This window comes from Nyctereutes procyonoides, unplaced genomic scaffold (genome assembly GCF_905146905.1).
Source record: "Nyctereutes procyonoides isolate TBG_1078 unplaced genomic scaffold, NYPRO_anot_genome, whole genome shotgun sequence".
NCBI lineage: Eukaryota > Metazoa > Chordata > Mammalia > Carnivora > Canidae > Nyctereutes > Nyctereutes procyonoides.
The window spans coordinates 1,452,696-1,468,919 of NW_026575141.1; the positions used below are offsets into that span (position 1 = coordinate 1,452,696).

The 16,224-nt window shown below is 39.6% G+C and overlaps 1 protein-coding gene across 4 annotated transcripts in view; it reads right to left on the bottom strand.

Moving 5' to 3' along the window:
• Positions 1 to 16,224, bottom strand: part of EXOC4 (exocyst complex component 4) — a 746,310-nt gene that overhangs the window by 582,045 nt on the left and 148,041 nt on the right. The gene's annotated exons all lie outside the window — the stretch shown is intronic.

Genomic DNA, 16,224 nt, shown 5'->3' on the forward strand with positions numbered 1-16,224 from the left:
AAAGCACTCTACACGTGTTGCAGCAATCCTTTTGAAATACAATATTTACTAAGAGAGGGATTTCAGGGACTCTTAATCAATCTGAAGATCAGAAACCTATGACTGCATATGCACACTTGAGTAGATTCTATAATGAGTTTAAGAAAATTTCAAATTGTCAGAATGTAAGTTGGAAACTTTGAGAAATGCTGCGTTTTTGAATCAAGTATATGGCAGGAGAAAACTGGGTATCAGTATACATGATTCAGAAATGTGAAAGAAAATATGTATATATATATGTACACAGGAAATCATATCCATGTCCTCAAAGTTGTGCCTAGTTTTTAAAAGTTTCTTCTATTTAAAATAAGATGTTTATATGTAGTTAATCTCTAGGCAAATAGACATGATTTAAAGATCTCCAAAACGTGTGAGCTCAAGATTCCAGCCAGTCCTGTGACTTTAAAATACAATCTATCTGCTAAGGCCTCTCAATCTATCAGCCCAGACCTCTCCTGTGAACACCCAGAGCATACAGCTCCGTATCTAATGTCTGACAACTGCCACAACTTAATACGGCCAAATAAAGCCCCACTTCTCTTCCTTTCCCCGATCTTAATGTGGCTCTTTCACATCATTGAGGACTCAACTTAAATGTCATCTCCTCAATGAGGGCTTGCTGACCACCCTGGCCTGAAGAGAACACCTCCAGAATAAATCACACCCTGCAGTGTTTCATAAGAACTCATCAGGAAGAAAATTATCACATGGATGTATGAATTTACTATCTCCATCTCCAGGATTCTGTTATTCACTGCTGTAGTCCCAACAGGTAAAACTGTATCTGGTACAGAATCAGTCCTCAATAAATACTACTCTCCAACTAACCTTGTTTGTGTCCAAATAGAGGCATTTAGTCTCCAGGCACTTGCCACTTACTGCTTTGATCCTTTCTTTTTTGGTCCATTATGCTAACTCTCATCCAGAATTTCCCTTGTACCTTTGGAGGAAAAATTCCTTTGGTCATCAGCTTGACTATAATTTGGCTTTTCCCAAAGACAACACTCAGATTGAACCACTGGCCAACCACAGTCAATGAGTGAGCTTATACTCCACTCTGACGCAGATCTGGTTCTCAGTCTCTTTTTGACCAGGACACCAGTACACTCAAGTGTCCTGGGAACAAGAGGATAGGAAGTGATCGGAATTCCCAGAACCACATAGTTTCTGAGGTCTATCATTTGTCCCGGGTCCTGGCAAAATGATCAAAATAAAAGAAATACTCCATCACAAGCATCCTGTATCCTCCAGCTGCAAATACTTCTTGTACAGTTCGACCTTTCTGTGCACAGAAGCTAACACCTCACCTAACTACCACCTTCCACTTCAAGGAGCCATTTCCTAGCCGACCTTTCTGGGCATGTAACTCAGAGAGACAAGGATGAAGCCCCAGGGCCCACAGTAGTATGCTTGGTTCTGGCCCCTCATTCCAGCCAGGAGGTGGGAGAACTCATACCAATCATATAGGCCACTCATACCACCCACCAACACCCCCAGGGAGCTAGCCAATAGACATACTACTGAGTCTGCTGAGCAGCAGAGACAAACACTCATCCAGGGTATCTGCTGCATTCTGCACCTAGAACATAGCAAGGGTCATTGAGAAGTTTTTTTTTTTTTTTTAATTTTTAAATTTTTAAAATTTAAAAAAAATTTTTTTAAATTTTTAAAATTTATTTATTCATGAGAGACACACAGAGAGAGAGGCAGAGACACAGGCAGAGGGAGAAGCAGGCTCCATGCCAGGAGCCTGATGTGGGACTCGATCCCGGGACTCCAGGATCATGCCCTGGGCCAAAGGCAGGAGCTAAACTGCTGAGCCACCCAGGGATCCCCGGAAAGTTTTTGATATTTGTGTTTACACCACCAAAATCAAGACAAGATTCAGGTGCAACTATTATGCACTTCACAGACCAAATCCTTATCTACAGGCTTTTCTGATTCCATCCCAGCCTGACAAGTTACTCTCTGGTCAGGAAAGGAAAGTCGAGCCCACATTCAGCATGGGCCTCTCCCACTAGAATTCCCTGCAAGCTCATCCTTCTGTATCGACCACTACTTGCATTTCCTACACCATGTCTAGCCTGGACAAATGCATAAGCCCTAGAAGATTTTCTGAGGATGACAGCCTTGGCACCACCCCCACAAAGAAATGAATGGCTTTCAAACTCCATGCCTCCTTCCACAGCAGCTATAGCTCTTTGCTCTACCACTTGCACAACGCCCCTCCCCTTATCCCTACAGACATGCACTTCCTATTTTAGATTACATCATTATTACACTCCTCTCTGATCAATGGTGCTCGCCCCTATCTTTCACTGGTCAACTTTATCCACCTTCACTACCAGCTTCCTATGGACTGCCATCATGTCAAACTAGGATGGGTTTAAAATCATTTATCTTCTCTTTATTACAAACAGTATCGCCATTATTTTAGTTACACAAAGCTTGGTCAGCTTTGATTTATTCCTTTCCTCAATATCCAGCCAATCTTCAAGTCCCTCAAATTCCTGTATTTGTATTTACAGGAATGTAAATACTGAATGTATTTATTCCCACGCCCTCTATATTTCACTTCATTCACTAATCCTTCCTCATAAACCTCTCCTAGGTTCTCTCCTTTAGCTTTATAAATAGGTTCCAATCCCATCTTTCTAAAACTCCCGTGTCCCCCCACCATCATCACTAAACTGAGGAAATCCCTATTTCCATAGCATTTCAGCACTGTTCCAGCACTTAGCATAACATGTTGTCACAATTTATGTGACTGGCTGCCCACTAGTGAGGGCTCTTTAACACAGAGGTTGCAGGTTTTCAACTTCAAATCTCCACAGTATAATAAATTTCAATAAATGTTTACTAAGTGAATAAATTCTCCTTATAAATCCTCTCTAATAACTGTCTCTTTCTACTCTCATGGTCCTTACAAAAGGGTCTTTTTAATTGGCCTTGACTCTTTATCTCCTCCAGTTCATCATGAAAACTACAGCCAACACATCCTTCCTAGACAGTAATTTCATAACATCAATTCCAGAGTTTAAAAAAAAAAAACATACCCAAGACACACACACAAAAACCAAGACAACAAAAAGTCTCCAATGGTTCCTACTGCTTATGGCAGGCCTGGTCAGCAGGCGTTGATCCAAAAGTAATAGATCCAAAAGACCCAGGTGGGCAGAATCTCTCACAGCTTTCTAACATGGCTCATAGGAGAAGAACTCAGCCAGCAGAGCTGCACTCTCCTCCACTCTGCTCCAGGCCTCTCATCTCAGACATACCCATTAGTAAGCACCCTGTGTTTGCACACAAGCACACACATATCCAAACATAGGCTCAGTGGTTTTAGTCAGAATTAGCCCCATTGTACCATTCACAAGCCCCATCCCTTACAGGATGGACTAGAACTTTATAGGGAATGATAAGCCTCTCTTTAAGATGTTAGAAATGCTTGGTCCATAAAACATAAAACTGAACTTCTTTCACTGGGACTTCTAGGGCCAGCCCCAACCTACCTGGCCGAAGTTCTCACTCATGCATGTCTTAGATGTACAGCTTCTGTGTCAGCTCCTGCAATATGGTTCCTCCCCTGACACGATGCTCATCCTCTCCTGTCTCTACCTTTTCTGGCACTGCTGCCCCTCTGTAGTACCACTTCCATCCTGAAGCATTTTCCAACCACTCCATAATTTCTCCTTTCCTTTAACTCCTCTGGTACTTGGAGTCCATATCACTGGTTTGGCACTTACCACTCTAAGCTGTTAAAGTTACAACTTTTGAAATCGAAGATCTTAACCAAAATCTCCCAGTAGTATAATAAATTATATATAAACATATATGTTTTATATATAAAAAACCTCCAGTCAAACCATGAACACTGATGACCAAATGCAGCATAAGAAGTTAATCCTAGAGCCAAACGTGCCTGAAAGGAAGAGGGACTTGAATGGGCAGCCAGGAGTAGAGATAAAGGTGGGAAGAATAACAAAGTGAGAGCCTTCATAAAGGTACAGAGTTGATTCTGGTACTTTCTCTGCATCCCTTAATATGTCACTCAAGAACAGTAAGACTCGGTAAAAGCATGACAAGAAAATAAGATGGCCCTTGTAGTTTCCAGGAACTACAATTACTTTTTTTTAAGTTTAAAAGGTAGTTGGTGTTACTCATGCAAGAACTGGCTTGGGAATAGTTAAAGTGTGGTGCTTGGGGCGGGGGGTATAAGAGAGGGTTGCCAGCAAGTGATTATTCAATTGAATCACTAAACTTTTTTTTTTTAATGCTTTTAAATGAACACATTTAATTATTAAGAAAAAAATAAATAAAGAGGTTGCAACTCATGAGAAGCATTGTGCTAACCCAAGTTTGGTTTCTTTGAGCTGTCTGAACTGAGTGATAGATGCAAGTTTCCCACTGACTTACAGTCACTCTGATTATTTTATTATTAGAAATCTCTATATATTCCACAAATTGAAAGTGAGGCAGATCCAGTGGAAACACAGAAGGGTCACCTGAGCTAGGACACTAACCGTCTCCCATTACATCTTTGTTTTTGTGTTACAAACTTTATGTCTCTTAACAAATTGCAATTCTTTTACAAGTGCCAGACCAGAGGTATACCTTCTTAGGTCCCAGATAATCATATGTCAGCATCATTACTGTCATAAACACACATGCACACACATATGCACATTCAGAAGTCAAAACAATCCAGGAATCCAACTCTCCTGAAACAATTATCCTTTTATGTTCCATAAGCTTGTCAAGAAAAATACTGAAGAACTGGCCCAGTGTTACATGTAAATAATAGGAAATCAAAAAAGTTTTCAGATGAGGAAGATACGAAGTAAACAATTCAATATACCATAAACATAAAAGGTCAGGGACAAAGTCACTTTTGCTCATGATGACAATTCTGAGGGCCCAATACAGTGCCTTGCAGATAGCGGGCATTTCATAAATTAATTTGCAAAAGAATGTTCTGAGATGAAAATCTGGCTGTTGTATTTAAGGTAAAGGAAGCAGCAAAGAATCACCAGTAAGCCAGTGGACCACTTCATCAAAACTTCTTGGGTGCCTCCTAAAAATACAGATATCTAGGCTCTTCACAGGCCAAATGTATTAGAATTTCGGGGCTTAGGACCCAAGAATCTCGACTTTCAACAAGCATTCCATGGTGATTCTCCTGGCCATCAAAGCCTGAGACCCGAGGTGTATGAGAAAACAATGACCTGTACTAGAAGCAAGGGAAGGAAGGAACTTCACAGAAATCAAAATTTAGAGATTTTTTTTTTTTTTTATTATTCATGATAGACAAAGAGAGAGACAGAGGGACAGAGAGAGAAGCAGGCTCCATGCCAGGAGCCTGACGCAGAACTCGATCCTGGGACTCCAGGACCGTGCCCTGAGCCAAAGGCAGGCGCCAAACCGCTGAGCCACCCAGGGATCCCCTGAATCAAAATTTAAATCTAAAAGACACAGGGAATTATAGAAGATACAGAACCTGGGCTATGCGGGGGTGGGGTAGGGGTGGGAGGAAACAAGGAAAATTTGGTTATAAACTAATGCTAAGAGCCATTTAAATATAAATGTACAAACATTAAAGAATCAGCTTTGAGGAGCCCTGGGATGAAGGATTAATTCCATTAGTGTGCAAGAGGCCAGGAGTACCATAAGAGACATCATTAAGATAATTAAATAATTAACACACATAGGACTAAAATTCCTCTTGGGGAAAATGATAATGAACAAGAAACACCTAACGTAGTTTCACAAATGACTCTTCAAATATCCAAGAGACAAAGACAGATCTGAACTAAATATGGAGGAAAGTGTAAAGTATCTTGTTACAGTCAGCTAAAACTTATAAAAGAGAGTCAGAGGCAGCAAATTAATTCATGCTACTCAAATAAGTCACTCATGAGAAGATGAGCTTTTAAAATTACCAAGGGGAGGAAAGATGGAGAAAAGAAAAATGCTGCTAAAAATGGAGTGGGGGATGGAATTAATGAAGACTGAACCGGCCCAGAAACTGAACTAATTCCTTTTAATATGTCTTTGACAAGAAAAATGAAGAAGACATATTTGTATAATTAGAGAGAATGAAGATTTTGCAGAAATAGCGGCTGACAAAAAGCAGATGGGGAAACACTTGACAAAAACTGAACTCAGACCAATCAGCAGGCCTGGATGATGGGAGCTAAGCCTCCTAAGGGAATTCACTCACATCCTTGAGGAGTGATTTACAATCATTACAGAGATCACAGAAAAAAAAGGGGGGGGGAGGAACAGAAGATTTGAAGGGAAAAAAGTTAGACAACAAAATATCCTATGAATCTTAAAATGGTTACAAAGAAAGATTATGGAAAATGTTAGTGGTAAAAACCAGTGACACTTTCTCCCATGCAGACTGTGGGCTCCACAAGGCCAGAGACATTCTTCACTGTGTGACACTAGCACCAGGTTTAGAGCAACCAGCAAATGATCACCAGGTAGCTGAGTGCATATAAAGGCAAAAAGCTAGAAAGTGAATGGTACCAAACTTTTCCCTTTCTTCTAAGCAGAAAACTGCACCATAGAGGGGGTTATAGCCCGTTTTTTCCTCTCATGTAGGAAATAATATAGTAGGAAAAGGTAGACTGCATGAACATCTGGTAGCCAATTAAATCATAAACCATAATCAGAATAAAACTATAAACACTCTAGGAATACAAATAGAGTAAATTTGAGAAACTATAAAATAAAAGCAAAAGAAATACAATATACACTATAAATCTGAGCAAATATTCTCAGTACTTTAATCTTTATAAAGAAACCGTCTAAAATATTTGGAGAATATACTAACCTTAAAGAGAAGCCAGAAGTAAACAGAAATTCTAAAATCTACATTTACTATGATCATTACAATTCAATGAATCATGAAAGTATCTCACACACACATTCCAACAACCCCCATGCAACGTCAAACACCCAAATGTTTTTTTGTCAATTAATTTATCCTCAATTCATAAATAGGGAAGACAGACAAATTTATATAAAGGCATATGCTTTCAGGAGGTTGATACTAAGCTAATGGGGAAAGATCTCAAACAGTTGTGAACAGAAGCAAAAAGACTAACTGCTACCTTCCCCACTAGCTAAATAAAAAAAAATAGAGGGGAGACTCCATCTTTGGGCATCTCTATCTGTAGCACAGAATGCATTCCATGCTATATTAATAACTACACACTGATTAAGACAAATTGAAAGCCACTGAGCTTATATACAGAAAAGGTATACCACACCTTAGGAGGCTGTTTACATCCCAAGTCAGTCCTATTTTTCTGATCAGGTCCTATACGAACTTAGTAAAAAAGGATTAAGCTAGTAGACTACCCCCTCAAGATATGAGTGATGTTAGGCTTTTGTTTTTGACCACATTGCCTTCTCTCAGGAAAAAGGAAATGAAGGGGAATAGGAAAGGGTATTGGCCCTGATTACTAAGAAAGGGAGTTTCATCACCAATGAGTCTTTATGCCAGATGAAGAACAAAGAAGAAAACAGACCCAAAGGTACTATCATTTATATGGATAACAACAGCTCTGGCCTACAGAGGATAAAGAGTCAAATTCAAGACCTCATTCAGAGGGCCAAGCTCCGGGTGTGTGGATGAGCAGGCACAGACATTCCAACTGAGAGAGGAAGAGGGAGAAAATGAAGGCCAAACTATTCTAGGTTTGACCCATGTCACATCCAATTTGTTTGGATGCCAAGAAAAAAAAAATCTTTCAAAAACAATCAAGCTAATGCAGAGCACTGATCTCTTGAAATGAGCGGCAAGAATAAATTCTATCTCCTTAAACAAAGCAGAACAAAACACATGCCAAAAAAGCGCTGCTTAAGAAAATTCAAGCACCCTTATTCTACCCTGAGAAATAAAAGATTGACAAGAACAAACTATGAGATTGTTTCTATATGTTCACTGTTGTGAGTAATGCTCCATCCACAAATGAATGGACACAGCAAATATCATTCTCAATGGGGAAACACTGGGAGCCTTTCCCCTAAGATCAGGAACAAGACAGGGATGTCCACTCTCACCACTGCTATTCAACATAGTACTGGAAGTCCTAGCCTCAGCAATCAGGCAACAAAAAGAAATAAAAGGCATTCAGATTGGCAAAGATGAAGTCAAACTCTCCCCCTTCACAGATGACATGATACTCTACATAGAAAACCCAAAAGACTCCACCCCAACATTGCTAAAACTCATACAGCAATTTGGCAGCGTGGCAGGATACAAAATCAATGCCCAGAAGTCAGTGGCATTTCTATACACTAACAATGAGACTGAAGAAAGAGAAATTAAGGAGTCAATCTCATTTACAATTGCACCCAAAAGCATAAGATACCTAGGAATAACCCTAACCAAAGAGTTAAATGATCTATACCCTAAAAACTATAGAACACTTCTGAAAGAAATTGAGGAAGACACAAAGAGATGGAAAAATATTCCATGCTCATGGATTGGAAGGATTAATATTGTGAAAATGTCAATGTTATCCAGGGCAATTTACAGATTTAATGCAATCCCTATCAAAATACCATGGACTTGGGATCCCTGGGTGGCGCAGCGGTTTGGCGCCTGCCTTTGGCCCAGGGCGCGATCCTGGAGACCCGGGATCGAATCCCACATCAGGCTCCCGGTGCATGGAGCCTGCTTCTCCTTCTGCCTGTGTCTCTGCCTCTCTCTCTCTCTCTCTCTCTCTCTCTGTGACTATCATAAATAAATAAAAATAAAAAAAATTTAAAAATACCATGGACTTTCTTCAGAGAGTTGGAACAAATTATCTTAAGATTTGTGTGGAATCAGAAAACACCCCGAATAGCCAGAGGAATTTTAAAAAAGAAAACCATATCTGGGGGCATCACAATGCCAGATTTCAGGTTGTACTACAAAGCTGTGGTCATCAAGACAGTGTGGTACTGGCACAAAAACAGACACATAGATCAATGGAACAGAATAGAGAATCCAGAAGTGGACCTTCAACTTTGTGGTCAACTAATATTCGACAAAGCAGGAAAGACTATCCACTGGAAAAAAAGACAGTCTCTTCAATAAATGGTGCTGGGAAAACTGGACATCCACATGCAGAAGAATGAAACTAGACCACTCTCTTTCACCACACACAAAGATAAACTCAAAATGGATGAAAGATCTAAATGTGAGACAAGATTCCATCAAAATCCTAGAGGAGATCACAGGCAACACCCTTTTTGAACTCGGCCACAATAACTTCTTGCAAGATGCATCCACGAAGGCAAAAGAAACAAAAGCAAAAATGAACTATTGGGACTTCATCAAGACAAGAAGCTTTTGCACAGCAAAAGAAACAGTCAACAAAACCAAAAGACAACCTACAGAATGGGAGAAGATATTTGTAAATGACGTATCAGATAAAGGGCTAGTATCGAAGATCTATAAAGAACTTATTAAACTCAACACCAAAGAAACAAACAATCCAATCAAGAAATGGGCAAAAGACATGAAGAGAAATCTCACAGAGGAAGACATAGACATGGCCAACACGCACATGAGAAAATGTTCTGCATCACTTGCCATCAGGGAAATACAAATCAAAACCACAATGAGATACCACCTCACCCCAGTGAGAATGGGGAAAATTAACAAGGCAGGAACCCACAAATGTTGGAGAGGATGTGGAGAAAAGGGAACCCTCTTACACTGTTGGTGGGAATGTGAACTGGTGCAGCCACTCTGGAAAACTGTGTGGAGGCTCCTCAAAGAGTTAAAAATAGACCTGCCCTACGACCCAGCAATTGCACTGCTGCGGATACAGAAGCAGTGAAAAGCCGAGACACCTGCACCCCAATGTTCATAGCAGCAATGTCCACAATAGCCAAACTGTGGAAGGAGCCTCAGTGTCCATCGAAAGATGAATGGATAAAGAAGATGTGGTTTATGTATACAATGGAATATTCCTCAGCCATTAGAAACGACAAATACCGACCATTTGCTTCGACGTGGATGGAACTGGAGGGTATTATGCTGAATGAAGTAAGTCAATTGGGGAAGGACAAACATTGTATGATCTCATTCATTTGGGGAATATAAAAAATAGTGAAAGGGAATAAAAGGGAAAGGGAAAAAATGAGTGGTAAATATCACAGAGGGAGACAGAACATGAGAGACTCCTAACTCTGGGAAACAAACAAGGGGTGGTGGAAAGGGAGGTAGGCGGGGGGTGGGGGTGGCTGGGTGGTGGGCACTCAGGGGGGCACTTGATGGGATGAGCATTGGGTGTTATGCTACATGTTGGCAAATTGAACTCCAATAAAAAAAAAAATAATAATAAAACGAATGGACAATAAAGACATGGGATGTGTAAATACACACACATACACACACACCCACACACCACAGTAGAATAACATTCAGCCATAAGGAAAAGGAAATCCTGCCATTTGCAACACCTGAATGGACTCTGAGGGCATTATGTTAAGTAAATACATGGAATCTTATATGTACTATCTTTAAAGAAAAAAAACAGTCAAACTCATAAAAAGGTGAGTACAAAAGTGGTTGCAAAAGGCCAGAGGGGATGAAGGAAATGAGAAGAGGTTGATAAAAGGGACCAAACTTCTAGCCATAGACTAAGTCAAAAGATCTAATATTAAAAAATAAATAAATAATAGCAAATTGGGGGGAAAAAATCTAACCATGGACTTGACTCAAAGGAAAAAAAAAATTTAAGTGCTTCAGTGTCAAAAGAAGCAAGTTTATTTATTCACTTATTCATTCAACATAATCCAGGTAAGACAAGAAGCAATGGCAGAAACTTTTATTTATAGAGGTACTTCTGGAAATTATTAAATTTCTAAAATTTTGGAAGCATTTTTTCCAAAAATGGATATGCACGGAACATCTAAAACTCGAGTGACAGAAACAAAGATGCATGTGACTAGGAGAGAACATTCTACAATAAATGTGTTTTTAGTGTCATTTGATCACCATTGTTGGCACAGTAATCCCTAATTTATCTGGTAATGTGGACCACTCAGAACTTAACAGGAAAGAGAGACATCACTATAGGCAAAATTTACTTATGTCACAAAATCCATGCTTAGGAGCTCAAACACTTGATGCCAGTGAGTGTTCTCTTGATTATGTATTCTACATGCAATTCTAGCGACCTTGGTTCCTGTCTTCCAGGCTTATGCCATGGTAGTTAGGCAGCTTAGAAGGCAAGAGGAGCTTGTCTGAAACAGATATAATAAATGTCTAGATAGGATTACCTACCACCACATGGCAAGGGAAGAAAAGATAGATGGCCTGAAAAGTAGATAAATGAGACAGAAAGAAATGTAAGTCTGGGGCTGGTTTGAAATGCAGGCAATACTATGCAGGCCCCTGGAGGTGACAGGGACCTCTGACATGCCACAACACACTCAATAAAGGGTACTGTGCAGAGTGCAAACAAAGCATCAGTAACCAGGCTCAAACTGATGTCCCTTCAAATCATCAAGATAAGTCTCAACGTGCTCAGGATTTTGTGGCAGAGAGACGTGAAAGACTTCAACACACATAACCCCAAAATATGCCCTTTCGGCATATTTTGAGTTAAAGCCACTTGAAGAACAGCAAAAACAAGAAAAACATTCTGACCTTCCTTCTTTTTATTAAGAGCAAGAGATGAAATTCCTATATAAAGGATGTCCTCTCTAGACCAGAAGGAACATTCTTTTTTCTTTTTTAGATTTATTTATTTATTTACTTATGAGAGAGAGAGAGAGAGAGAGAGAGAGAGAGAGAGAGAGAGAGAAAGAGAAAGAGAGGAGAGACACAGGAGGAGGGAGAAGCAGACTCCATGCCTGGAGCACGATGCAGGACTCGGTCCGGGGACTCCAGGATCGCGCCCTGGGCCAAAGGCAGGCGCTAAACCCCTGAGCCACCCAGGGATCCCCAGAAAGGAACATTCTTATCATCAAAGAGAAGCTGGGAGTGAAAGAACTGTATATAAAAAGGTCTTAATACAATCATTCTCATTTACCTTTAGCCTCCTCATATAGCTCAGTCATCTGTTCATGGTTGCCTTTTTGTTCAACCTAATACAACAAAGCAAGTAGGTTTCGCCATGTCTTTGAGCCTTTCTTTATGAAGGAACCTGTGTCACATAAAACTTACATGAAATAAACTTATATGCCTTTCTCTTCTTAGTCATCTTTGCCAATTTTCAAACCCAACCAGGGACCGTAAGAAGGAAAACTTTTTCCACTCTTACAGCTCTAATGAGAAATATAGTTTATCAACTTTTCTACTTAAAATTGTTAGGATACAACCTTTGATACTGAAAGGAATGAGGTTTTACTTTCTAAAATATTAAGCTGCACTGAAAATCAGATTTCTTGACAGTGTGAAAGAAATTAGACATTACCAATCTTCTTTCTAGAGAAAATATGATACAATAGTTAAAGAGTTTACTTACAATAAAGCAATCAGTGTCCATCAGAACTAAGATTACCATTTAAGAAAAAAAGCAGTAAGGATAAAGCTTTAATTACAAAAACAAAGAGCCATATGGATTTGGCTATTATGACAGTACAATCCTGAGGTCTATGAAATGCAACTCATTTCAGTCCTGGCACTTATAAACCTTAAAAAATGGTTAAATAAGCTCAAAGTATCTTTGAAGCATCAATGGTGTACTGGGTTTCTGATTATTTCTGCCATGAATTAAAAGTTAATAGATGTTGCAGGCAGTTTTTCTGCATTCCTTAATCGGCAAACCCCCCAAACTCTAGGAAATAAAAGCAGCTGCCCCTACTATAGCTTTGCAGTCTCGAGGGACAGCAAAATGACATGGTGGGGGAGCTTTGAAGTTTGTTAATAATAGAAAGAGAAATATACCATGAATGCCAGAGGGGGGAGCTCAGAGCAAAGGGAAAAATCATGTTTATAATGGACAAGAAAGAGAAATTCTGAAAACCTTCTGAGCTTTCACACAATATCCTTTTTTCTCTTTTTTCAGTGTTCTCTTTTGAATGATGGGTTCCAATACCCTTTGAAATAAACAATCTCCCCCCCCCATCCCCTACCACCATTTTTTCCTAGGTTGAAGGAAAAATAAATAAAAGTACTGCCGACTGTAACCAGCTTAAACAATGGGCAGGTGTCTGAAACCTCTGCTTGGGAAGTCTCTGGCACACAGCCTCCCCTCCTCTAATCAGTTTTGTCTGCAAATGAACCTACACAGAAGGATTGGCATCTAATGATGCTAGGGCGCAGTGAAGGAATTAGCCCAAGACAATCATTATTTTAAAGAGGTGTTTGGCTTCCTTCACATTCCTTTATATGTTTACTTCTAAAGACAAAATGGAATTTTAATAGGCTCTTTCCATAATTAAAGAGACTATCTTTGTGTATTCACTGCCCTTTTCACCACTTAGGAAATGCAATGACTTTACCTAAGAAAGGCCATTATCTTCTCCTAGAAACAACTTCCAAGTACAGACTGGTTTGCAGATAGCCAAGGTCAACCAAGCACCCTTCTTCCAGCTCTGAATTCTTAGCACTCCTTTTAACTGGGCTCTCAATCCTGAACAATTCTGTCAGAGACCTGAGACATAAAATTGGCATTAAAATAGGTATAATCAAACAATAAAGTTTTTTATTCTATAGGGAAAGGTAAGGCTCCCAAATCTGTACATAAAGGAAATCTTTATTTAAAAAACAGTATCCAGGGATCCCTGGATGGGTGAGCGGTTTGGCACCTGCCTTCGGCCCACAGCATGATCCTGGAGTCCCAGGATCGAGTCCCACATGGGGCTCCCTGCATGGAGCCTGCTTCTCCCTCTGCCTGTGTCTCTGCCCCTCTCTGGCTCTCATGAATAAATAAGTAAAATCTTAAAAAAAAGAAAAGAAAAGGAAAAAACAGTATCTCTTTGTATCTATTAGCTACTGCCACAATAATACTGAGGAATAAACCACATTAAAAACTCAATAATGTTCAACAATGAGCATTTTTTTCTTGGACACATATATGCTGGTTATCCAAATGCACAAGCGCATTTCAAGCCTTTGCTAGTGGCATTATCTGCTAATGTCATTGGTCATGATAGGTGACCTGTCCGAGCCTAGTATCAATGGAAGGAGGAAGTACACTCTCACAGAGACACAGGTCAGGGGTTGGGGATGACTATTTGCTCAACAATCTACCACATCCTCAGATACAGGCTGCTAGAGTTTTTGTTGTTGTTTATCCACGCCTGGCATCCTGCTGTTAATGGAATACAAAGGTCTCCTCACTACATCATCTTAGTGAAAGAGATCTAGCTTTATAACCATGCCATTTAGAAGAATACTAGAAAACAAGAACAGAGGGGGGAAAAAACCTTTGGAATTGGATTATATTGTACTTCTGTGTATAAATGGACATAATTAGGCATTTTATGAGCACCTCAGTAATCTACTGACTAATGAATTGTCTACCTTACATCAGCATCAACAATCTTTTATACAGTATTCGCTTTACATAGAAATAGCCTTTTTAGGCAGCAAACTTAAAAAGAACAGAGAAGATCAAAAAGATCACACCAAGGTTTCCAAGTTGGGTAATGCAACCAATAGTGATGGCATTGACAGAAATTGGAAAAGAGTGGAAAGCACTTAACGGACTTACAGAAATTACTAACAAATCTTTACAGTAAATAGCATTTTAAGATAATTTTAAAAGGCTCTGATTATCCATATACAGTTTAAGAGTTACCTTGTCAATCACATAAACAGTTAAATCCTACTGGGAACAAAATGTGGGATGGAGGCAGATGTGTGTATGTGTTGAATGTACATATGTATGCACACATGCACAGATACATAACAAAACTTGATTAGGACAGGCCAATGAACCCCAGGTTCAGGTTCCACTGACAATTTACTGAATGCCTACTATGCATCCCATACAGTATCCCACAAGAACCACACTGTGAGGAATTACTATTATCTATGTTTTATAAATGAGTAAAGTGAGCCTTGAAGGTCTGTGGTTTAAACAAGATTACTCAGGGCACCTGCATGGCTCAGTCAGTTCAGTGTCTGCCTTCAGTTTGGGTCATGATCCCAGGATCCAGGGACTGAGCCTGAGCCCTCTGTCGGGCTCCCTGCTCAACAACAGGAAGTCTGCTTCTCTCTCTCCCTCTGCCACTCCCCACACTCATGCTTTCTTTCTCTCATTCTCATTCTTTCTCAAATAAATAATCTTTAAATTTAAAAAAAATGAAATAAACAAGGTTACTCAACAAGTTAGTCCCAGAGCCTGAATCTGAATGCAAATCTTCTAAATAAAAGCTTGCCTTCCCTCCTCTATCAACCCAGGCTAATCCCCCCAAATGCCTTTATTTCTACCTTAGCCAAAAGGCAGATTCTTTTATATTTTTCCAATCTCAATTCCAAACATTACATGAATGAAGTAAACCAGAAACACAATTATTACCTTAACAGATGTATAACGCTCCCTAGGAGATGTCCTACAGATATCAACAAATACAACCAGAGTTCAGGAATCTGTTAAAGCTCTTACTCTAATACCAGATATCAATCAGCTGGTGATAAGTTACAAAAAAGAGGAAAATCTTGATACTTTCAAGCAACATCTTCATATTCTGCTTCCTGGAATAAGTTTTTTTTTTTAATTTTTTATTTATTTATTTATTTACGATAGTCACAGAGAGACAGAGAGAGAGGCAGAGACACAGGCAGAGGGAGAAGCAGATCCTGGGTCTCCAGGATCGCGCCCTGGGCCAAAGGCAGGCGCTAAACCGCTGCGCCACCCAGGGATCCCTGGAATAAGTTTTAACTGAAGTAATTGAACTGTTTCCTATAAAGCCTTATAAAACAGACTTTGTCAAAAGAAAGTGAAATATATACTCTTTGTATTCAAAGGCTCTAGATTTCTACCTACAGTCTATAGTTTTTACACAGTGATTCTCAACTTCATTAAGGGTCCAGTCAATAAACCTATCCTTCATGGCACACAACTCCACTTAACATGCAAATGTGGTTCCAAGAACATTGCCTCAGATACAGGGTAATCTATGCTTACTTACACTATGCTACATTTAATTTATACATATATTACTCTGGAAGAGCAGAGTAAGGAGGAAAGACTGATAAAATGGATTCCTCCATCCACAAGG